We start from the raw sequence: 26730 nt of genomic DNA, 5'->3' as shown, positions 1-26730 counted from the left end.
TGTACCCTGAGCCTACAAAACAAGGTTACCTTTTTTACATTAATTACAGAACTGCAACCCATGCTATTGTAAATCGGAATGTTCGATCTTCTTTGTTAGAATATGAATTACCAAAAAATTCCCTCATAAACAAGGACAAGGAGAGCAGAATTAATTTGGCCTTGAGTTTTATAATTTAAAAAGAAAACATACTATAACTCATATGCTCATGATTCCTGGCCTCCTGGTTTTGTCATCAGGCACAGAGAGACTAATTTTAACTCAAATTAAACTAATAGATTAGATTAGTCTAATCTAATCTGTGATTAGACTGAGACAACCAAGATCCAAATCTGATGTACTGACATTCATGGCAACTTCTCACTGCCTGCTCCTTGTAACTTGTCGGAGTACAGGACATGCTTAATGACTTCAGTTTAAAAAATCAATCACTTTTTCTGATGCATGTCACACATTTGTTACCATAAAGCATTGATAAGTGTCACAGGAAGAGATATGCCTCCCAGAAAACTAGTGAAGCCTAAGAGAAGCTGAAAGCAGAAATTAATAAAACACTTACTCACACTTTAGTGGGACAGGTTAAAGTCTGGTGGGTCTCTCAGCCAAGAAATTCCTGTATCCACTAGTTTTACCTTGAAGTTTGTGACTAAAAATGTTTTTGTGATGGCATGCAGTCTGAAATAAAAAAACAACAATTTTACATAAGCTACAGCAGGCTAGGAACTTGTCAGTTGAAACAGCAGGTTCCAAGTCATTAAATCTCAGTTTATATTATGCTCCAGAGATTTCTAAAGTAGCAGAACGGTGTGCATTACTGTGTAGGCAAAATAGGAAAGACAGATGTTGAACTGACCTCTCCTCACTGCAATCTCGTCCACTATACTAACAATTGCACTAGAGATGTCTCTAAAGGTGTACAGTGAACTCCACAAGAATAAAAATGAATTCATGAAGCTAATATCACCTGATTCACATTGCAAAAAGACTGTCAGTTTCTGGAAAATGTTTTAGGTGTCAATTAATAATGACCAAAATCACTCTCTATCATAACCAATTATTTCTGACCAATCCTAAAGAAGAAAAGAGAAAACACGGATGTTCTAATCCAACATCATTTAAATTATCTGGGAAAGTAAGGGAGTTTCAATACTGAGAGACCTCAAACAACATCATAAAAATATGCAACTCTGCTGCAATTACCATAAGCATAATTAATGTAGTTTGAAACTTCTCGTGTCCTCAGGAATTTGAGAAGCCAATGCAGAAAAGCAGTTTAATTTTTAATGATTAGTATTATGTTATGCTTTTAGGGTTGACTGGGCACGCATTTAGTGCTAACATTATAAAAGAATTAAAATTGGAACTGAAGAACAACAAGGGACTGTGTCTTCCAAATGAAATGGCAGGAAGAAAATGATGGATAAACCGGTCACACTAACAAATACTGGAGGAATTTACACAGCTATGGTCTTGTTCTACCAGGGCTCCATGCTGAGAATGTCAGATGTTGAAAGCTCAGCAACAGCTCAGCAAGTACCAAAGAGACTGCTTAGATGAAGACCTCACTTCTGCAGCAAAGCTACTCAATGACATAAAATAAAAAGACATGGCATCAAATCCCCCAGACACAGTAGTAAAGTTTGTTTGGATACAAACATCCACATCTCTTCAATTCACTTCCCCTCTTCCCTTCAAAATTTTTGTAAAATATCTATCTACTCTAGCATTTTTACTGTTGCTTACCAATTTTTAAAGCTGATAAGAATTTGATTGCAATGAGGAGTAACTGTATTTTTCCCTTAAGGAAAAAAATATTTTCTTTTCAGGAAGTCTCTATTTTTCCATCTTTAGCTTCTTTTATATGGAATAATATTTGTTTCAATTTTGCACTAACAATCTCGGCTGTGGCATTAATCAACCTGAAGAAACAGCTGGTTTTGTCAATATTGATCAGAACATCCAAGGACAATTAAGCTTTTAGACTTACCACTTAAAGCAATCATTACTTTGTAAAGAGTCTAATGATCTATTAGTCCTCTTTGTGAACCTTGCTATCTTGTCTTCATCTGTGCTAACACTCCACATAGCCTAGCAAAGCTACATAAGTGTTGGAAATGTTTCATTGGTGGTTAAACAATCAGACGTCCTAAATTATTGAGGTAATTGAACCTCTGTATTTTTCATGTTATGAAGGCAGTAAGGCTAGTTGTATGCTGGAAGCTATATGGCTTCTTATTTACAACTTCTGTAAGAAATATGAGGAAAACAAATTGGCTTTTACTAATCCTCTAATAAGATTCAAAAGCATACTTAAACAAACAATACTGGGGGTACGTGCTCAGGGGCACTGTATCATTCTAACACTGTCACTGATGTTTCCCTCATTTTTCAGAGCTGGGGATTTGGAAGACTCTCCTCATCAGGGCTATGCCATCTGGCACATACCACCTGGCATACCTGGGCTGCAATGGCTGAGGATCACTGCCTTAATTAAACACATTTTATCTGCCTCACAGGGATGCCAACAGCAATGGACAGTAGTAGCAAGGTAGATACTTGGACACACACTGAACACACACTCCCTCACGGGATCTGCAAGGCATTTGGAGATTTATAAACAGAGGGGGTGTGGCAGAAAATAGTATTAAGATATCCACAGCACCTATTGCTTTCAACTACCCTGATCATTTTCCACCATTTGTCCCGCATCTTACAGTTGTTCTATGGCAATAATTTACAAATCCCACCAGGACTTTGCATATGTTGCATATTCAAGCACATTGGAACGCTTCTGTAATGACTTTGCACAGTATTCACTGCAAAAGATTGCAACCCTTTGGCAAAATTTCAGCCAAAGCTGAAAAAGAAATACAGAGCTCTACAGTGCTAGAGCTCTCAAACACAGAGTAACTGGAAAGTATTAATTATTTGAAATGGGCTTGGTATTAAATGGAAAGGTAAATTATACATTTTTTTAAAATCTTCTGAATTGTTTATAGAGTCCTTGAAAGACTTCTTTCTAAGATTTAGTACATTGACTCAAATAGATTATGTATTACCTACTGTAGTATATTTAGGACAAAATAAATTTACAGGAGCTAAGAAAAAGGTTAAAAGCCACTAGAAACTGATCATAGCATAAAAGCGAGGGAGAGCTAAGAAAACCTGCCTGTCTCGGTGCTGTGGCACAGCCGTGATGGGTGAGGCAGCGCCGTGGATGCCTGCCCAGATCACTGCACAGCAGTGATCTCTGGAGCTGCAGGAAGTGCATGTGCTGCACTCCTGCTGTTTCAAAGGCAGAGGTGCTGAGCAGGAGCCTGCTCACTGAAATGCTGTACACTGCCAAGATGATAAGAGTGAAGTGGTTCCATGTTAGTTATCCCTGTTGGGAAGGCTGGGAGAGTGGTATAAAAGAATGTTAAATAACCAGGAAGGGCAAGTGACACCTTGTGTTGTGCCAGCTAATAAGAAGGGGAAAACAGGAAGGCTATATTTCTACTGGCAAACAGAGCATCTTATGGACTTTTCTTTGACCTTCTCTTAACATTCAATTATCTTATAATTCAAAGCAAAATATCTACATAAAACCTACAAAAATATCTAACCTAGTGAAAAGCAAGAAAAGAAACTAATAAAAGCCTTGGGATCTGCAATACCTTATTCTAAAGCCAGACAATTAAGAAGTTAGTCATCTTGTTGATCATCAACTGTATGGTCCAAAATAAATATTTATTATTATGGTCTTCAAACACAAACATAAGCAGAGCATTTCTTTCCAAGTTACTCTTGTTCCTTCTTATTGCAAAAGTGGAAACAATTTTGATTAAAAAAATTAGGTTTTCAAGTCCTCTGAATGTCTTTGAATTATTTTTCTTTCTTTAGCATGCCATTTTTCTTATTGAAACACAATATACAATGACTCACTAAACCATGTTCAGAGGAGGAATCCAAGGTGGGGTAAAAGAAATAAAAGAGCTGCACTGAATAGAGGCGAAAAGGAATCCCCAGCAATGATAATTATGTGAAAGTTCATAAATCATTGTCAAGATCTCTCTGCTAGCACTCCACAAATATGACTGCCATCTCATTTAATAACACTTCAAGTTTAAGTATTTCTGCCTTTTGCATTTTTATTCTCTCTCAGCATTTTACTTCCAAGCCTGCAGCGTTCCATGTTTGCAGTGAGCGTATTTGTTGAAGCACAAGATATCTGCTGAAAACATAGTGGTCTAATAATTACAATTTCCTTGCCTAAAAAAAAAAATCTTAAAACATCATCATTCAAATAAACCCCAAGGAAACACTTAACGGCATCCTAAACTGATGAAAACCATTCTTACTGGAACATAAATTGCAAGTACACAAATAATCCTGGCCAAAATTAAAACAATGTTTGTAAAAAACCAAAGATTTGTGTTGAATTCTCCCAAAGCTGGATGTGAAAATTTTTCCCCTGGCTAGATATTTGTGTATCTTGTCTGCCTGGATCTTGCTATTCCCATTTCAGTTTTGGAGTGGAAATGTTATGTGATTTCCAATGTAACAACTGTCAAAAAACCCTTACTAACTTCAGCAAAAAACCCCAACAAACACACCAAACCAAATGAAAACAACAAATTCACATAACGCCCCAACTTCAGTCTTACCTATGTGGTCACAGTAAGTTTAATAATGTGAAAACAGAGCCACTAAATCTTTTCAACTGCATGGACTGCTATTACCAGCTGTCTAACATGGACAACTGTTTATTGAACCAAAATTGACATTTGGGAATGCAAGAACAGATACATATTCCGATTATTTTCATAGATTTTTTCTGAATATTCTTTTTCAGTTGGTCAAACCTTTGTTATTATACAAACACTGTTAATTTATTTTGTTGTATGCATCATACCACCAGTATGATACCACAAATAAATGAGAAAAAAGATTCATTCTAGTTAGTCTTGAGGCTGGTCTCTGTTTCTTAAGTTTTTCTGCTGCCCCCTTCACCTCATTCTCCTGTCCAGGGATCACTGTTAGGCAGAATACCAGCATCTTACTTAGCTACTTAGCTCAGCTTCACTTTCTCTGACTAGCAGTGTCTCCTTGAAGTCCTGGAGCCCTTTCTGAAGCCCTGGAATTTTTCATAAATTGCCTCCTGCAGGCAGCAGAAGGGCCAAACTGACCAAAATGCATATTTTGCCTATTTGCTAACCTGTATCGCAATTTAAAGACTCCACACAGATTCAGTGATGAATATGAAGACACAAACTAAAGCACTTTTTAAAATTACTATGATGAAAGTAATCACAAGGAATGTTGAATTATTAATGTATGGCTAACCTTTTAGCTCCCCTTTTCAGTTTTCACTTTGATCTAAGCATACTTCTTTCCTTAAAGAACAACCAACCCACTTTAATTTGTCATCTTAATTTTTCAATTTCTTCACTGTGGTCTGAATAGACCTAAATCATCTCATCAGACGATGTGAGAGTTAGTACAATTTCCATAATATTCACTTGCTGCTTAAAATACTTGCAATATACAGGCACCAACTATTCAGCTCATTTGTTTCTGTTCTTGTCCTTCTCTGTTTCTCCAAAACAGAGCTTTTTCTTGTTTTAGCTGAAGTTGAAATTGGGGTGATTTTTTCTGGCTCCTAAATCAAAAAGTCTCCACCTCACATAAAGCAATTTAACCCATCAAGGCCCTGCTGCCCACAGCAGCTTCATCAACTGATGGCAACAAAGTTCTCAGAATAGTATTCTTTACCTGGCTATTGATGCCAAGTTAACACAAATAGCATGGATGATTTCATTTATCTCAGGCTGTTCCTTTAATAGTTGATATACTGATTGAACAATGTAAGCAATAAAGCTTGGCAGGGGCAGGGGAAATACAGGAGATACAGAGAAAATTAAAAGACAGGCAGGCAAATCAAAAGGTTCTGATGAAGGGCACTTACAATTTGTTTTTTTATATTGCACATATACAGGGCTAGGCATAGTCTGAGGCTTTAGACCAGACCTATCTGGAATGAAGTAACCTTTCAGTGTCCATGCAGCTGCAGCCTCTGTGACCCCCGCAGCATCTCCCACTCTGGGTGCTCCCCATCAAACAGAGTGCACAGGAGGTGGAGCTCTCTTAACTGCTCTGTCACAGGCATTGCCCGCAAAAACACCCACTATTTGATGCTTTAGTCCAAACTTTTCAAACCAGATAAGTTCTACTCCCAAAGTAAATTGCAGAATATTTCCCCAGTAACTTCAGTGCCATCAGTATCCAGCAGCTTAGAAAGGCAGACCCTTCTATTACTGTCCCCTGATGTTTCTACTTGTAGCTGCCATTCCTCAAGACATATGAATAACTCCTAAACACTAGTGGTGAGGAATAAACACTTCTCTCCTCTTGGAATACTCTTGGACAGTTAAGGGTGATGACACAACTCTTTACAGACCTTCCCATATCTAAAACAATAGTCTGTACTCTTCCACAGCATTCACCAAAGCACATGTGCTTACACCACTTGTCAGGGCAGATATGTTTTGTAAAAAGCACATATATAGGGCCAATTATTTCATAATGAGAAGATTTTTACTGTGTATTTATTTCTATAATTGATAGTAAAGGCATCCAGATAAATCTCAGACAAAACCCTTGTCACCATTTCTATGCATCTATAAACAAAATTGTTGGTGGGATTCTCTTTAGCATCTGTACCAGCCACAGAGACAGCTTGTTAGACTTTTGACTAATTGTTTGTATTAATTGTTTGGCTTTGTCATTTCAGAGGGAGGTTAAGCATCAATCCTGATGTGCTCCTTTAAACCACTGCCATGATACAGAATAGAAATACCCATGCTATTGGGAACTGTCTGAGGGAATGTTTATTACACAAGATGAGCTAACAGTGCTGTTTTAATAATGTTAGAGTGAATTTCCCTATTAAATTTCAGTACCTTTCAGTATTAAAATTACTACTAACTATAACTACTTACAAAAAATAGATATATACTTATTTCCATTTTAGTGGAATAGCAGTTCTGTAGCAATTTGTTCATTTGAGAGTTTAATAGAGATGAATATTAATTTTGCCTTTAACGCCACTTACAAATAACCATAAAACTTGTACCTACTGACTTTGTTTCCCATAAATTAATTATCTGCAGCGAACATTAGAATATTGATTTTTCTTGATTTCAATTTCAAAAATAATTATTGTTAATTGTTCAGAATGACCAGCAAAACAGAGCCCTTTATTAATAGTGAGGATGAAGCTAAGTATGTATCACATGATTTGATATGAATAATTACTATTAGCATGATGAAAACTGCATCAGGAATCATCGCACACTTATAGGATCTCCCTCCATCTTCATTTCCGTTTGTTTAATTTATTTTTTTATCTACACCTGAGAATGAACATTAAGACAAGCCAGGAAGAGAAAGAAATGAACCTAAGGTTAACAAGATCAATTTATTTCAAGAATGGAGTGGTGGTGATTGACATGAAATAAGATATATTGCTTTACTTTATCTCCTTCCAGAAGATCAGTGCAAAGGAAAGAGATTTCTGAAGAGGGAACAACCTACATTGTCACAGCCTTCAGCTTAAACCATGGCAATGCCTTAGGATTGTAACTTCAAATAAATTACAGTCATTAAGGCTCAGATTTTGAAAAGGAAGCAATTAATGCTTATATGATGTCTTGCAAATACTTTGAACAACCAAAAAAACCCAGCAATCTGCAGAGGTGAATATACAGAAAAGTAAAAGAGATGGATTTTGCACTCAAGTTGTTTAAAAGGTTGTTCCTAAGCTCTTCTAAAACAAAGCAATTGTGATGTAGTAGCAAATTAAGAAAACCCTTTAAGTGCTGTGGCTTGCAGGAAAATTACTGAAGAAATGGAATCCCTTTCCCACTTGAAAGAGAAATTCCTGCAGTTCTGCAGCTCAGTGGGTTTTATAATTACACTTTGGCACAGTCATTCACAGTCAGTGCCCAGTATGTGCTCAGTTACAGAGGGTAGCATGATTAGTTCTTCTGAGTGTGAAAATTTGCAATAATGCCAGTATTTAGATGATTTGATCATAACCAAAATTTAAGTTAACACTACTGCAAGATTTGCTGAATATCTGTTTTTCTTGCAATCATAGCCAGCTAGAAAAATACTATTTAACTACTCTCTTGTGACAGCCTGTTTCTCTACTGAAGAAAAACAATAGTGTAGCATCCACTGGTATAATTTGCACTAAAAATAAAATAAGAATATACTTACAATTTAAGAAACTCCACTTCTGTAAGCGGACTGGAAAAATAACTTTTAAAACTAAACTTTCTATTTTAGAGGACAAAGTATTCTGGGTCCAGATATGCTTAATGGCAACTGTGAAGTATGGATCAATAAAATATAGCAACTGTCCATCAAAAATATGAAGATAAACCTAAGAGCTGTGCAGTGAAGCATGGAAAGACCTATCTTTTCTTCTTGAATGTCACAGAGAAAAATAAGTACTTCAGAACAGTAGAACAAATGGTTGAGGTTATGTAAGAGACTGACAAAACCAAAATTGAATTGTCTTGTTTATACTACTAGGAAGAGAGATGAAGATCCATTTAGAATTAGCTACATATTAGCATATCACATATTAGAAGTTGATGAATGTACAAAGATTAATACAGATAAGAAAAAAAATAAAAAAGAGTAGGCTTCAAAACATGCCCACACTGATTTTTTTATAAAATACAGGAACACTTCAAACAGTTCAATTTCAAATGGATCATGGGAAGGATTAGTTAGAAAAAGCTGGCCTTTGATCCTGTATGTTTCTTAAGAGTTGATTAAGGGACAAAAAACAACAACCACCAACACCCCACTGCATCCACCCCCCGTCCCTACCCCAAATCTTGTCCGATAATCTTTTTATTTTCAAGCAACCACTTGCCATTTCTCTGCTGAAGTGTACTAGGGTAGAGATGAGTGGCATAAGCCATGAATTAACACCCTTTTTGATCATAAATCAGAATAAAAGTCTGGCTTATATTCTTAAAGCTTACAAGTGGGAAGAAAGAATGAGCTAAACTGAGTTACTGAAATTCCCAAAATCTAAACAATTAATATAGAGTCCCATTCAACCAATTTTCTAGCCCTTAACAAATTTAACAGCTAAGGCTAAAACCATAAGTACATTTCAGAGAATTTTCTCCTTTTTAGCAGTGAGGGAAATGAAATGCTATAAAGTACAGTCAACCTCAATTCCACAGAACAGATCTGATGGACTGTCTCAGCTTTCCTGGTGTCTGCTGGCTAGCTGTAATCAAAATGGGGTCAATGCCACAGGAGAGCTGGGCCCTCCTCCTCTGAAATATCTGAAGTTCTTTTTCCTAATAGTTCTTTTTCCCCTTGACTTTAATCTGTGATGATAAAAATACAACAGAGCTCTGCAGCATTAACTGCATTTCAGCACAGCTTTTAAACTCTTCAGAGATCGGTACATTTTTAGCTGTTGAGGTAGCAGCCACAGTACCTGCTGAAATACTAATAGTAACTGCCATATTTTATCAGGCAGGCATAGAATAACAGCAGGGGACTCAAAGAGAATAACAAAAAGCTCAAATACAAAAATACAACAAAATTGTTGCACCTTTTTGTAAATGATGTTTACCTAATAAGGACTCTTGTTGTACTGAGTATTTAAACAGGGGCATTTGAAGAGCCAGTTAATGTAAGCCATAAATCGTAAACTGGAAAACAATTATCTCTGACCCACACATCTACTGTCTTGTGAGGGGTTACAGAGCAAAAGAGAAATCCCACGGGAACTTGTCCTTTGGGGGAATCCAAAGCTAGGAATGCAACCAGTTTAGAAAGATACACCAGAAAACCAGCATGTAATCTAATTCTTTAAATACACAATACCTCTTCATTTTTCTACTCTGTCCTTTCTAGAAATACACGTGGTGACATTCTTGTTTTGATATTTTTGCTACTCTTCATATGAAATCAAACAGATCAGTTAAATGGTATCTTCTACAAGAGAACCACCAGGAGAATTAAAAAAAAAAAAAAAAACCGAATGAAAAACCCATACTCCACTTAAATGTCTTTACTACACTGGGAATTGTTTCTAGTGGAAAAGTATTCTAAAAGTTCACTATACATAACCTTCAACTCTTCTCCCTCAGCCCCAAATGGTATCCCAGCCAAATGAAAGGAAACAGTGATGAATATTTTTTTAAAACAGTAACAAAGTTTCCATGGTAGTTGTGTAGGCAACAGCACTAAAACTTCACCTGTGTGTTTTGATTTTTATATTAAGTTTACCTATTTTCTGTTTACTTACCATGAATAATCATGCTCTTTAATGAATATTCATGAGGTGTGTGGGACTGTAGGTATAATGTAGCCAACAGGTGTTTGCCATTCACTGTTAGAAGGTAGCACTAGTAAAAACCACAGACATATTCAGCCTGGCATTTTGTTTTTAACAATGGGTAAATGAGGTAGGAATGTACCCTTAGGTAAGAGTATAAGACAGAGATGCACTGATGATTGAATTCTGCTTGCATGACCTTGATACACTTTGGTAGCCATTCAGCCTGTGGACAGGAACAGCAGTCCAATAAAGTTTAAGTTAACATTAGAAATTATTTGCCTAAGTTTTTAGAATTACTTTACCTCAGGATTCCATTTCTTCCCCCGAAGTGGTAGGTAAATGCAGGGGAAAATATGTGTTTACAATATTTTTGTGAGCATTCATATTATAAATCTGGTGCTAGCAGTTTTGCATCATCACTAGATGAGAGACAACCCACTTGAACAAACTAGACAATCAGCTTCAACAAATTGCCAACAGGCAAGCAGAGAGATCTAGAGTAATATCTGCACATGTTGCAAACTTCCAACTAGCTGAGATGTTCCAATTTTCACAGGAACAAGTTTTTCACAGTTTATATTTCTAATAGGCTAGTGGATGACTTCCTGCACCATGGACAGCATTTTCAACTCTTAGGCTGCAGTGCTATGGTAGATCATGAAGTATTCAGGGGAAGTCAAATAACTAAAATTACCCCGGTGTAAATTATTTCTTCTAATATGTATTTATTTTAATGTAAAATGGAGAGAAAAACCTAGTTTAAGATCTTTCTTTGGGTCATACTTTATCCCATATTTAGTAACTTTATGAAATTTCATCCCCTCATCACCTTTCTAAAAGATAATAAAAATTAGTTTTAAAAATCTTTACATTTGCTGTACTGAACATCCAGCAACAAAAATCACAGACCTAAACAATGTAGGAATAAGAACTAGTTTTACCTAGATAAAAATCAAGTGTATATTTTAAATTGCTCACTTTACTCTGCCCTAAACAAAAACATTTGTAAGTTGATTTCTTCTCAGTGCTGGTCAGGTTTGGGCTGTTTGAGCACCATAATTTAGGAGAGACTGAAAGAGACATCCTAATGAGGAATTCTGCAATGGCTGCTTGCCAAGAAATCAATCAAGTGATCTCGTTCAAAGTCTATCACTAACCTCATTAAACTAGTGAGAACTGAAGCTGTGCCTTTCTCACTTCATTCCCTCGAGGCCACACTGAAGTCTCTCAGTGAGGAGCACTGAGTGCATCCCCAGATGTGCAGTCTGGTCACTGGCTCGGGGTACAGATGCCGTGCATCTCATATGGTCACAGAGGTGAAAATGGCTGTAGGGGTGTTTTAAAGACTTCCTTTATTTGCTGTAGTTTGCTATGTAAAAATGGAAGGAACTTAAGCTAATGTCAGCTTCACCTTCCAGGCTCCCAGTCACTGCCATGGGGATTCATCTGAATGACTAGCAAACAACTGCTGGGAGGTGCCCTGAATCAGTACACCAAGAGGCAAACAGACTGGCAGGAGTCTGTGTTTAAAGCACAGGTGCTCTGGAAGATAAGAAAGCCCAAAGGAAGTGATAAGAAGGAAGGTGATGCATGCAGCACACTGCAGCTGTGTTCTGTTCACCTGGCTGCTGCAAGGAGGCTCATAGAAAGCTTGCTACTCCTCTTCCCTCTCTCAGAGCTTCTGCCATTCCCTGAGTCCCTCCTGTTCTGCCCCACATGATCACATGGGTATGACTTCACTTGAAAGTGTCACACATGGTGCCACACTTCCAATAGGAATAACAGAATTTATTTTCTAACAACAGCATTAAACTTACAAACTAAAGATGGAATTGTTAGAAAAATTGGAATTTACCAACACAATTCCAAAGACCAACTTTCCTGAACTGTATAAAACCAAATGCCTGCTGTAATTATTGCAGCTCTCCAAACTAAGAGTTTCTTTCAATAGATATGTTATAAAATATTTGTCCGTACACCAGCTCTTAATCTTGTGAAAAAGCTCCCTAGCCTCCAGAGTCTTAATAAATTCCAAGCTAGTGAGATTTGATTAAAGACATTCTAGCATGAAAAAGATTTCTTTTTTTGTAATTATTACATTCATTCAATATGACATCCACTCATATGCTGCAGTCCAGCATAAGACTTAAGCTCTGCTTAAAACATACTTAATCCCACAGGCCTCTCCTTCACATAAATCAGCTTGTTCTCCACATCTCACAGCACTAAATAATGACTGAACAATGTTATCAAGAGCTGGAATTAGACACCAATTCACATCACTCAATGGAAGCATCTAAACAGCAGGCTGAGAAATATTGCCATATTACCAACCTATGACATATACAATATATCATGAACCACATTGAAAATTCAAAGGTTTCCAGTATATACACCCTGCTGCATTCAGTGTTTCAGAGAAGCACTCTTAAAAAGTAGTAAAATAGTTTGGTCTTCAATAGGAATATTTCCTGCTTTGGACAACTGTTGTTTTTCATTAGACTGGAACGTACAGGCATCTCTTTTCAAAATGAGGAAGATCTCATTTTACCATAAAGAAACTCTATAAAAGAGAATCATCAGTGCTAATCCCACACAATGAAATGACAAAAATTAAAAGAAAATATAACCTGACAGATTCATTTTGCTGTTTAATTGGTCTAACTTAACCTGGGCATCAGTTCTGACCAGTCCAGTTGTGATATAATATTTCACAAGTGAAGGATGTAGGTATAAGTTAGTCCCCAAACTCTTCCCCATATTGATAAAAGAGGGAGCCCCGTAGGAGAAGGCGAGAATTTAATTTCTTCAGCAAATATTCTCCAGGAGAGCTTCAAGAGAAAAGCTACAATTTAAGGCTTAGTATCAAGCATTAAAAATGAGTGGGGAGATGTGTGCTATTGATTCTTACCAGTTATTCAGTACTAATCAGCATACTTTGTTTTAATGTTCAAATTCAATGTGGTAGGACAACTCTGCATTGTTTTTAAATAGCTTAACAGTATGATTTTAAAAGTCTCTATTTCTCTTTCAAATAAAGATGCAGTAAGTCAGAAGTAACAACACAAAAATGCTCAATACATAACTGCAGCTGCAGGAATTATTTGGATTCAGATATCTTTACCATAGCTGAGGTAGAGGGTCATAGGCTGAGGTTTACCACCCTTTTAGCTGAAGCTAAAACAGAACTGTCACAGATTTCACAGTATTATGAATAACACTATAGTGAAAATTACTCTACAATACTACCCAGAATACTGTGGATCCCACTGACCTTACTGATATTGCTATAATATTTTCTTTAATTATTATTTCATTTTGAGTAGTCTTCCAAATTTGAGTCACAGGACACACTGCATTAGAAGAGGATACATAAAAAAACAGGGCAAGGGTCAATAAAAACAACCACAAAAATACTTGCATGAAAACTCGGAGCCCAATTCCCAAATTATCCTCAAACCTCCCCTGGAGTTTCATTTAACACTGAAGTTACTCATACCAGAAAGAAACATCAGCTCTCACTGTACAGGTCTCCAAAGACCTGAATACCTGCATGTAACTCAGTTTCAGTAGCATTGCTCAGCAGCTTTTCACGTATATGCCTAGCTTGAATTAATTTTCATAAGCTGTTCCTAGTTTGAATTCATTTTCATAATGCTGTTCCAAGGGATCTGGAAGGATTAGACATGCTTAGAAACATTTCTAAAATGTTAATTTCCAGGGTTCGGTTTCTCTAATTTTTCACTGTACCATTATCTGGGGGAAAATTTCAACATATTTAAACAATTCCTCACCCTCTCTCTTGCTCTTTTTTCTCTATCCCATCATTATGGTTAAGGCAGCCTCAAGAACCATGTGCCAGGAAGATGAACATCTTTGGTTAAAACTGAAAAATTGATGTGGACTTCTCATATCACAGGTAGTTACTAAATTATCACAGTTACCACATCAAGACAGGAAAATTTGGTTTCCTTGGGACAAAGTTCAGGTTTTCTATCAATCCCAAGAGGGTGAAAAGTGATATTTAACCCTTACTAACAAAGACGGGAACATTTAGAAAGTGACCCGTAGATGCAGGGTCAGTGTGAAGGACGTTACTTCAGTCTGACCTTGATGTACAGACTTATCTACTCTGGAAATCAGAATGCAGGTTTAAGAGGAGAGGAGATGGAGACCATGTACAGGCAGGGATTGTGTGTTCTGGATTGCACTAGCTCTTGGATTGCCACAGAGAGTTCAGGGCCTCAGAAGCCATGAAGCACCGTGAAGTTTCCCAGTCTGAGCAGTGTCTCCAACCAGCTCTCAGACAGAAGGCTACTGGTGGTCTGGTACCTCCCTGCAAGGCATGAGCTCACCTTTGTCTGCTCAAGGAGCTGATGTGCCTCTCACTACATCTAAAAGAGAATTTTTACAACACCCCACATCCCAGTGACTGTCTATTTTTGGAATAAGTCTCAATGGAAATGAGAAAGACTGAGAGAAAGGGACACAAAAGGAATGTGATTATACTAGAGAACCAAGCAGTGATCTCTCCTACTGAACCACCCCCACTGCCAAGCCTTTGGTAAATGCTAAAGCAGAGTAGATTTGGGCAGAGTTTCCACTGATGGAAGCTGGAAGTGCAGCAATGGCCAGAAGGGAAGACACAGCCTTTGCTGAAAAAAAAAGCATATTGTAATAATTGAAATAGTGATGTATAAAATTAGTCAGTAAATTACAGAAAAATTCATCTAAATATGTGATAGGTTTTCCAATGAAAAATCCCTGTCCAATCTATACATTACATTTCTAGTCCTGCTGTACTCGTTTTTTCAAAACAGTTAGTTTTATTTTGTCCTAAATGCTTACAGATACAGAGGATATTTTGTAAGATTTCAGATCATTTCCCATCCAACGCAAGCTTTATTTCCTAAAATAAGCATAACCAGAGAACAGGTGGTTTAGGAAACAAATCAGAGACAATGCAATTACAGCAAGACTTGACTTGCCTTCAGAATGTAGCCTTGATGTCTGCAAATCAGATTCTAATTTAAATCTCAATGGGAAACTTAAGAATTAGAATGCTTATCACCACCATGGTGTTCTGTGTGTTATTTCATTTGGATTTCGACACACAGCATTAGAGTATAACTGGGTGAAAAAGCATAAATATATTACCACTTGCCTACCTTTATTTTACTTTTTGCAGATTCATGCACATTTTACACGTAGGGAATCACAGTTGAATGTGTTTAATTTCTATAACTGCCAAAACAGCTGCTATGTATGGTGTGTATGTCTGAGCAGAATACACAGCTATACACTTGACAAAGAATAAGAGAGCTATTCATCACCTTGAAGAATGACTGCCAAAGGAAGTGAAACACCTTGTGGCCTCTCAGTGCCAGTCACCCATAACCTGCCTCATCAGCAGTCTGTAGTCAGTGCTATACCAGCAATCAAGCTGGGCAAGCTGGACATGTCATCCTTCCCCTGTACAAGTCTCCAGTCCCCAAGTGACCTCTCACCAGCAATATCAAGTCATTTTCAGGTAAACTTTTCTCCAACTCGATGACTCTGCTACCTGAATCTTAACAAAAACCCAGCTCTAATCAATTGTCCACAGTCCAGTAATACTTCCCCATCTCAAATTAAAAGGCTGTTTGCACATGTCAGCTTCAGGTCTGAGTGTTAACAGCCTCTTTCTGAATTCACACCTTATTCTACCTCATTTGTATTTGTAGTTCATGTGTTATGATTTATATATATATGTAATGTTTATACATTAAATCTACTCCAGACACTCTTTCTAGTAATAAAAATTAGCCTTTACCAGCACTTTTGGAACTGCAGAAATAGCCTGAATCTCTCCTTCCCTTTACTGTGTCTCCCTCAGCCACTGCCCTAAGTGTTGGGGCTTTCTGTCAGCATCAGTCCTTTGCTGAGCCTGGCAGCACCTTTGGAATCTATGGCTCACTCTGAATTACATCCATATCCCATGCACTACCCTGAACTGCCTTGCACCAGAACTTCTTTACTTCACTTCATATGTCAGTACCATGAATTAAAAGATGCATCTCAGCATTTTAATCTCTGCTGATGCAGCTTCAACCTTTCAACTAGAGTTAGAACATTTTGACCCACCCCCTAAAAGCAGTGTAGAAAATTCAGAAACTAATCTAAATTATTTTCTAACTTAAGCAAACAGCGTTTTATTATGGAAGATGGGGAAAATTAAACTCTCTTTTACTTTCATTTTAGAGACAGCATCCTACAGAACACTGACATACTGCTTTGCCACTTCCAAAAAGAACACCATTTCAACCTGCTCTGTTCTGCTGCTTTTCTAGAAATCAAATAAAATTATTTCACTAAGAGAGGGAGCATATGCTGTCACAGTATATCTGAAAACAGTGTGTACATTGGCCAGCACTGAAAAGAGAGTTGAAATGCAGTAAAGGTGTTTCACTGCAAAACTCCTTTGAAGGCCTTTCCCAAGGATAAAGTATGAAAGCCTTTCCTTGACTTCCTGGAAGATTCTTACAATGGCATCAAGCAGGCATACTGCTCCTGAAGTTTGCAGTCACAGGCTGGCCTTGCTTTTGGAACTATTCAATACCTTATTACAGTTCTCAGTGCAATACCCATTCTTATTAGTGGGAGTCAGCCCTGGAAACACAAAGGATGAATTTTCTTCCTCATAATGGCCCTCCCCAGTAGCCTTAGGGTACAGATGAGTACTCTGGTATGTATTGTCACCACTTTCCCAGTTTGAGGGTGATCTCTCCTGTTCCCAAACCAAACTCTAATTCTCTATATATCTGAAGAAGAGGGACAGGCTGAGCCTCTGGTAACAAACACATGACTAAAAATTATGTGGAGGTTTTATGGTTCAAGTCTCATATAAAAACATGCTAGATTTGGACTTACTTTACAGAATAGGCAAGAATCTTATAAATATACAAGACCACATGGACATTGGTCCATCCTACTATGTCATCTTAGCACCTGCCACTTTGGATGACTATAAAATTCATTCTTTTTTAAAATTACGCCTCTACACTTTCATCCAGTATATAATTTAATTATTATATCTGGTATGAAAATATCTAGGTAGCTGCAGAATAAACAAAGCATAATGTGAAACCTGAATTAAAGTAAAACTCTCTTGTGGAGTAATACATGTCTTTTTAATATGATGGAGAAAAAAATGGGGTTGATATGATGGTGTTTTAAAATCAGAAACATCAACACTGCATTATAAATTATTCTATCTCTTTCTGTACTTTATATTCATGTAGTCTTAAGCACTTGTGATTTCTCATCTCCAGGCATCCCAACTATACTTGAGAACCAGAATAAATGCAAACTCTGAAGCCTTCTTAACCTTAAGATGAAGGAAATTCCATTAAATTCTTCATGACATTCTCTATTGTCATTTCAGCACATTTATGATAAGAATATGGAACTGTCTGTTTTCAATGACTCTTCAACCTGCTATCTACTGGCTTGCCTATCTCTTTAATAGTGTTTTGGATTTCAGAGGATAATACTGATAGTTTCTGAAATGAAACTATCTCAGTTTTAAAAAAATATCCTCAGACATTAATTTTAAATATGAAGTAGAACTATCTGTGTTTAGATTAACATTGATTTATGGGATTGGATTTAATGTGCTAATTTATCACATTACAGTGATTTTATAAGCTGTGAATCTTCTTTTCAGAACACATTGTTTCTATATCTTCATGAAAATATTCCCTTTTATTTATCTGGATGTGAACTTTGTGTGACAGTAAATTACACACCACAAGTTCCCACACACCATCACACCCCTCACCTTCTGATACAGAAAGCTCTCTTACAATTAAACTAACAGAAACACATATTAACAAATAAGGCAGGAACTTGGTATTATGGGATTATGCTGAGCAATATGACAAACCAGAGGATCCAAAGTATTTCGAGTATGCATTTCATATTCAACAAGATAATCAAATAATTTTCAGAAAAGGAATTCTACTGTTTATTTAGGGTAGATATCTTAAAGCGCTTCCTTGATTTTGTGTCATAAAACCCTAATAAAAATCAGTATGATTTAACATTATTTAATTAGTTCGTTTCCAAGGTAATCATTAACTAAGGGATACAGACAAGCATCCAGCAGGATCTCCTAAATCCCTAACTGTCCCTGTTTTCTACCTGTAAATATCTTCTCTCCATGCGGAATAGAAAAGGAGGGAAAAGAATAGTAGATCAGTTATATCTCAAAAATGTCATCCTACCTCAGCATAATTAAACTAGCGAAAATAAAGGAGTACAACATGAAAATAAAGCAATACATGATATTAAAAGAGAAAAGTAAAATAACACCTGCAATGATTTCTACATGATCTAGATTTGTGTATAGGATCAGGATATATGACATGATACTGATATCATGTCACATCACACACAATGTGGTCCAAGAAGCCAGCACAGGTATTAGTCCTTTGAACTTATTCCTAACAAAATTTTTTTTTAGGACAAAATAAATATAACTCTTAAAGATACAGATATATAAAGCTGAAAGTTATGCAACTAACACTCAAAGTGTACACTGAAGAATTCTAGTTTAAAATTTAAAAGAACCCGGTCAACCCGATTAGACTATGCTCCACCATGTACGTAAACCCAGAGCACCTAACATGTATTTTTGATTTAAAAATGCTGTCTCTAACCATTTGACACCAATATTTCATAAAGCTTCTTGGCTGGCAGCAATCACATCCATCTGTTATGCTGGCAGTGTGCTCAATCACAAGGTGTGTTGGATCTCTTCATTTTAGGCACCATTGCCAGAGAAATAGAAAACCCTTTGAACTGAGTGCAAATGCATTCCGAACATACCAGCAAAAGGCTTTTTGGATGGGGCAACAAACTTTGGGCAGAAAATAAAGAACAAAAGAAGGAAAGTAATTGATCTAAAGAATGCAATAGTTCTAACAGCAGTCTTACCTTTACTTGGAGAACTGAGCAAACACTGAAAAGATTCATTACCAACTAACAATTATCATGCCAAGTAATACTTCTTGAAGTATTATCACTATCTTCTATTTCTTCCACAGAACTTAAAGACCACTTTCTGACTTCTTTTTCACGTATGTGCATATATAGCTATACATACACATAAATACACATGCATTTACTAAACATATACATACATATAGCAAATATAAATATAATACACACACAACACCAAAGACATGCATATTATAGATACATATGTATATACACATACATAATTTTTACTGACAAGCTCTCGGTGGTTCATTACAACTACCAAGGAGCAAAATCTACTTTTCTGTAAAGTAATTTGTTTTTCCCTGGGGGAGGAGGTAGTCACTCAATGCTTCTACATAGCAAATACATTTTCCTACACAGTTACAAGGGAAGAAAAGCCACACAAGAGTGTGTGGCTAATCCATTCAGACAAGTTCTCTATATTCTAGAAAACAACTGCAGCTCCAACCTTGTTCCTTCTGAAGGAGAATTAGGAAAATGTCTTCACTTCAGCAACAGTTTTCCCAGCCATCATTTTCTTGCTACTAACTAGTATATTGGTTCAGAAAGATTTAAGCATGGCAATCTCACTGGAATTTGTGGGGTTTTTTTCTCTGCAAATACCAAGAGACCCTTAAAATAACTTCTTAGCTCTAAAATGTGGTCTCTGCATGTCAAATAATTTTCAGATTATTTCCATTTATTCCACTAAACAAACTCAACTGTGTCACTCCTTAAGGCCTCAGTAAAATAGTCTAAGAGACAATTTTGAAAGAAATGTTCTTAAATTTTAGTTTCCTCTTTATTTATTCCTCTGAACAATCAGCCTCCCAAAAAGAGTAAATTCACAGGAAGAAAGTTCAGTATTTTTACCATCACTTACAGATACTTGGGCTTTGCTTTCAGAAAAGTGGTTACTGTGCATATCAGGAGAGCAAAGGAGCAGTGCTAGAACCCCTGCACTCAGCTCAGGAAGTGCTTTGCATTACCAGCTGTCATCAAGGGCTCAGCCCTGTGGGAAGAATCCTGTTCTGCCTGCTGCAATTCTCTCTCAGCTGTTTGGCCAAGGAGCATCCTCATGCCAGCAACATTACAGTCTCCAGTGAGAACTGATCCAATTTGGCAAAAATAGGCTCTATCTTTTAGCTGACTGTGACCAGAACAGATGAAAACCACGAGGTCCCTACACAGTCAATGCCTAAAGTGCCACTCCACAGTACTTAACTGCAACCACAGCACCAATGGGATGTTCAGATACCAGCTTGTCAAGGATTAGGAGATACTTTAGCAAGGACAAGTGCTTCATGGTATCAGTTACAGGAATTATTGAAAGAAACTACAATATATAGTATTAGATGTCAAAAAATAACAGTAAAATGTGAGAATATTGATTAAACCAGAAGAAAAATAAAGGTCTGCAGTAGAACAGAATACTTCAGCTAAAGTAGTAAAACAGTAATAAATATTTCATTTTTAGTACTATTTTTGTAAGAGCAATTCCTTGAGGTTTCAGTCAATTACTGATACTTTGTCATTTGTACTTATTTGAGAGTATGTGCCACACAATCTTCACTCAAGAAGCCCAAAGTATGAAAGCTTCAGTTTACTCACCACAGAACAGTTCTTCATCTGTAATTCTGCTGTTCTGTTGATTGCTGTCTTTGCGAACTTCAAACTACATGAGTCTCTTCTTAGGCTGGAGGAAGACAAAACAATTCACTTCTTGCAAATATATTCCTGATTTTTGAACACAAAAATATGTATACAGCCTGCAATTGCTCTAAGAAATAATACAGCATATCAAAATTAAATTCAGAACATGACTCCATCACTTTGACTACTGAAGCAATGTTTTCCAGCAACAAGATTGTTTTACAAACATTGTACATTAATGCCAATGTAAAATTATGTCAGAATCAAATCAAATTTCACATCAAATGATGTGAAATGTATGGCTGTACAGTAAGACTGTAATTCAGAAAAAAATAACTGCTTTTCTCCAGTGTGACAGTGAGCAATGAGGATTGATAGTAACTGAGTGATAACAAATTTTCTCAGATTTTAGACCTTCCACCTGTCACATGCAGGGACGCCAAGTTCTTTTTACTTTTTGTGTTTATCTTCTTAGATATTGCTTTTCTTTGCTAATTATGAAAGACCAGTTTTCCACAAAAATTTATATAAATTTCAAATTTAACTTCAATTCACTTATCAGATTATTATAATACTGCAAAATTCTAAATATTAGACAAATTCATAAAATAATATAATTTCTAAACTGAAATTTTTTTTAAATTTTTTAAGCTGCTTTTGCCTGTGGAGATGAATCTATATCTGAATCACAGATTGGCAGCTAAATATATAGAATTTGATGTGGAAAAACTGATTGAGTTGTCCCAGTTTCAATTTTATGATTTTGGCTTCAGATCTTAAAACAGTAAACATAATAGTACAGGTTAAAAGTATCATAACCTGCACTATATTTTCAAGGCTTTCATCACAGAAATGGGAAAGAAAATAGCCTTGTAAGTCAGTCAGGCCATTACATCCCACAATTATTTGCCTTCTTTTTTATTACATGAACAGTTCATTGAGAACTAAAAATCTCTCTTCTTCCCAATTTCTATTTTTTCCAGTAGACCTTTCAAAAGTTACCTGTAGCATTATCAAGCAAAAGTTACGTGTAGCATTATCAAGCACATTAAGTCATACCCATCTCTAGTAATATTTGTGGAGCTGATATAGCTCTGGTTCTGAGAGAACACCATCATTTCATACTGATAAAAAAATCAACCAGAGAACTATTTCTCCCAGAGCTTTTCATACTATTCCTGCTACACCCCAGGCAAATTATATTCTTTGCAAAAGTAACTCACAGAATAATTTTCCCAAAAAGTAATCAATAAAAGCTCCTCTCTCTGCTTTCTTGAGAAATAAAACCACTAGGTGCACTGGCACCTTTGATAGATGATTTAAGTGAATTTTTATTAACATATTCTCTCTCTCTTAAGCATATAAGTTGCAAAACGGTTATTCTGTAGACCCTATATATCACTGAAGTACCTTCAACCTTTCAGTAATCCTGGAAATGCAGCAACTGACTTCAATCCTGAATGAAAACAAACCAGCCCAGCTGGAAACCTGAAAATGTATGACAAAGTCACACTGAATGTTCAAAAAGAGAAAATCATTTTCACCGAAGTTCAACAATATTTTCTCTAAATGAATAATAAGAATTGCATTATTGCTACACAACAAATATAGATGTAACAAATCCCCTTCAAGCTTTAGGAGATAACATACATTTTTCTTCATTAGTTTACTAACTGTAGTATGTATTTTTTAAATATTCTACGTTCACATTAAATTATAAACCTATCAATTATTTTAAAATAAAGCATAGATACACGTACAATAATTTTCTTAGCAGTATGTCAAATTATATAATTGATCTATTTCTAATCCTTAGTAGTGATAAAGGCTTGCAATGGCAAGTAGTATTTTATCACTGGTTATGGTTAATGTACATTTTTGTTCTAAAGCAAGGATATATTTAAACTTTTACTGCTCCTTAGCACAAAATTGCAATGATCTTAATTTAACTTAGAAGTAAAACAAGAGCTAATTCAACTACAAGAAAAGCTAGTCTGGTTATGTAAGCCTTGGGATGAAACTTCGCCTCAAATGAAACACTTGAAATGAAAATCAGCCCCTTATACTTGCCTTTTTACTGGGCCTAGAAGCAATACAGTTGGAGCTCATCCACTCAATCACTCCTGATTTCCAGAGCTTTTTTTCCAGAGGGATGTTTAAATGAGATACCTAAATGTATTTTACGCCAAACAGTCCAAGTATTAACAGAACTGACTTTGGGTCTTATACCTAAGAATAATTACAGAAATCATTTCATCTGTCATGTGAAGAACCCAGAATAAAATGAGCTGTCACAAAGCGTTGTGTCATGTCACCATACACATGCACACACACATTTTATATACGAAATATTGCAGCTGTTCACTTTCCCTCCTACAGGGACACTGTCTAAGGTGGCAGCTCTCCTTGAGGAATATGCTATCATTAGATTTCCCATTTGGGTCTTTTCCATGGAGAAAGATCTTTCCTGTACCAGATTAAATCATGCTAATTTGAAACTGGAGCAGTCACATCACATTGATTTTTAGAAGCTGAAGAGAGGGAAGAGATGTTTGGTAGATGGTGTGAGAGGGAGCAGGAATGTAATACACATTCTCAAAATTGTCCTTGCATGTTCTGTATTTCAAAAGCCCTTGAGATTTGCATTGCTCTATTTACCTCATTGAACATTTCAGCTCTAGTAATTCCCAGTCTCACATCCACTGTCAAAACATCACTGGCAGCGCTGGATTTTTGTGTTGTAAGCAGGACTACGGCTCCTCTTTGAAATTATGCAGTAATTTCTTCATACAGAACCAAGTCTGTTCCAGCAAAAAGCATAAATATTAATAAAATAATAATAAAATATCTCTGACAGTAGCAAAAAATCATCTTAAGAGTTCCACTTCACTTATGGGAAAATGAAAAGGTCATCAGATGTCAGAAGACTGTGTCTGAATAAAGATTTGGGAATCTCACCCAGGAAAAGACAAAATTGTGTTTAGAAGTGTCAGATTCTGAGGTAAGAAACAATCATGGATGCCATCATTACTGGGAAGACACAGAGTGAGCTTCTCCTTGTCATGGACAGACTACTGTACACTCCTAGGAAAGCAAGTGATGGGCGAAAGCAAGAGAAAAGGGGTTCTCTCACAGTCTCTGAGACTTTTAGATGTTGCTGTTTCAGACAGTATGGCTTTGCTCACATAAAACATGAAAAAGTCAGTCATTATTCTGAATAGTTTAAAATTACCATCTCTTAACTGAGCTTATACAAACATGTGCATCATGCATTTGTGTGTTGATATGCATAAAGATTATATATTAGGTCTCATCTTGCAGCTTGAAAAGCTACCATATAAAATTTATTTTTCAGAAAACTTCAGACTAGTTGTTATTGCTATTGTGCAACCTTCCAGTGCTATCTATCTACAGCAGTTTTAGGTGGGCTAAAAAGTTAAAAAAACACCTTTTTAATTCTTCAGGAGAAAATATATAGCAATTTAATTATTTTCTTTGCTTTCAACAACATTCAAAATTTAAACATGAAAAATGACAAATTAATTTAAAAAGCTAAAGCTCACAATGTACCACCTTCCACATTGCATGGTATACAAGATGGATAAAGGCTATTTCTCAAGCCTACAAACATATTTAACTATTAACCTCTCCAAAACATTTCCCAACAAAATAATCTTTTTCAATTTTTTGAAAAACTATTCCTCCCTTAGGAGAGCTGGAAAACTCCTGTTATCTATTACCACTGACAAACAGGTCTTGCTTTAGAGTTGGGATCCTAAGACTTATAAACTTTTCCTGTTATTTGAGCATCCTTATAGCCATGAAAATGCTTCACAAATTCTACTAACTCCATTTTATTACACAAAGAAGTGGAAAACCATGAGAATTATGTTGGTGAGAAGGGACAGTTAGGCACTGATATTCAGGACAACATGTTCCTACAAATACAACAGCAATACTGATTAACATGCCAGCATATATAATTGGTCCCAGCAAATAAATCTCTGATAAATTTCTGGAATTTCCAAGTACACCAGTAAAAGATAGATAGATAGCTATATAGCTAGATAGATTCCTGAAGTGTCTAATTAAGTATATTTCATGCCTGAAAATCATTTTCAGGTATAAAGAGCACTTATAAACAACAGGGTGATTAAAGACTTCACTTGAACTCCTGAGATAAATTTAATCTCATCTAACATCAGGCATCAAGCAATCAGGTAGCTCTGAAGGTTCCCACCACAAGCAGTGCTGAGAGCTCCCTCCAGGCAGTGACACATTCTGCTTGTGACTGGCACCTCAGAGTGGCAGAGTAGCACCTAGAGCAACTTAAAACCTCAGAGATTGTCCTATGCACTTAGTTCTGACTAGATGCCCTGCTGGTAGTAAACTAGGTGATAAACTCTTACTTTAAATTAATGTGAAGTCCTGGGTTAATGTACTAAAAGCCTTTAAACCCCTCCTTTTGTATAGCTTGTTATTTCAGACTGAAAAAGGAGAACAAAAATATTTGAGATTTTTTTGTACTTTTATCTCACAGTTCCATAATGTTCTTTTCTGTCACGGAAGTGATATTGATGCCTTAGGTTTTAGCTTTTATATTTTTAAGATTCTGTACTGTTTTCGTGTGTAGCTCTGAGCTTTATATTAAGGGATGTTAAGTCCTCTTCACAGAGTAGCTAGACAGAACAATTCCTTTTCTAGACTGGGACCAAGGACAACTGATCCAAATTTCAGGCCCAAGAGCATAAACAACATGGAGGAAAACAAGATGGGTAGGACTTCATAACATAAAGCTATAATTGGACAATTAACTCCAATATGCTAAAGGACCAGAATTTACAAAAGTGAGAGACCCTGTGACCAATCATCCATTTTGTGACTAATTTGGGTTCATCTTGTGCGTAGCCCTGGCTGGGCTCTTCTACTGCCCAAGGTATATCCATTGAGGCCTTTTAATAAATACCTACTTTATTCTTTAACTCTGTCTAGCCTCTATTCTAGGTCAGCCTTAACAAGGCATCAGTTCTGGCTATCCAGGTGGTTTTAGTAACTATATTTTACTAAAATATAAAAGTTATGATAATTTATTCAAGTTTATATGGAAGCTGTGACAATCACGGACATCTGAGCTTCATGAAAGTGTCAGCTAAGGATTTATCTCCTGATCTGCTAGGCTGAGCACAGGTTATTTTGTTTACTTTCAATATCTTAGTTTCGTGATAAGAACTATTACACATACAGATATTCTTCCTGTTATCATTCATATTGTATTTAATACCACTTGTATATACATTTTCATGCAACACACTGCATCTTTTGCAATACATACACTTACTAAGTTGCAGTAAAACATTTGTCATTTTACCAACTCTAATATATTTGTATTCAGTACAAACAGCAAGTCCACATCACAGTGATGTTAATATAACTGGGCACTAATCAGGAAATTACATTTTGAAAACCACTGTATTTTAAAATTGCATTCATGGAAAGAAAAGTCAGCTAACCCACCTCCCTGCTTTACTGGCTGGTTTAATCCACAGACCTGTCACAGAGAGAACTCAACTGCCAGAAACTCTCTGTGTTCACATCACTGCTAAGATTAAAATCAAAGAGAATGTCACCATTCCTCTGGAAACAGGAAGAAGCAAGGTAGATTTTTTTTTTTAATTGTAACAAAATCCTGTAAAATA

At 36.3% G+C, this 26730-nt stretch overlaps 1 long non-coding RNA gene across 2 annotated transcripts in view; it reads right to left on the bottom strand.

The window, feature by feature from the left end:
• The window catches only part of LOC115496226 (uncharacterized), a 170375-nt gene that overhangs the window by 77236 nt on the left and 66409 nt on the right, over positions 1 to 26730 (bottom strand). For both annotated transcript variants that reach the window (XR_012057059.1, XR_012057058.1), the window contains exons 4-5: positions 23693 to 23835; positions 20993 to 21077 (exon numbers count right to left, since the gene is read on the bottom strand). This is a non-coding gene — a long non-coding RNA (uncharacterized lncRNA). The remainder of the gene's footprint in view (positions 1 to 20992; positions 21078 to 23692; positions 23836 to 26730) is intronic.

Source organism: Taeniopygia guttata, chromosome 8 (genome assembly GCF_048771995.1).
Source record: "Taeniopygia guttata chromosome 8, bTaeGut7.mat, whole genome shotgun sequence".
NCBI classification, from domain to species: domain Eukaryota; kingdom Metazoa; phylum Chordata; class Aves; order Passeriformes; family Estrildidae; genus Taeniopygia; species Taeniopygia guttata.
This window is presented reverse-complemented; position numbering and strand designations above follow the sequence as displayed.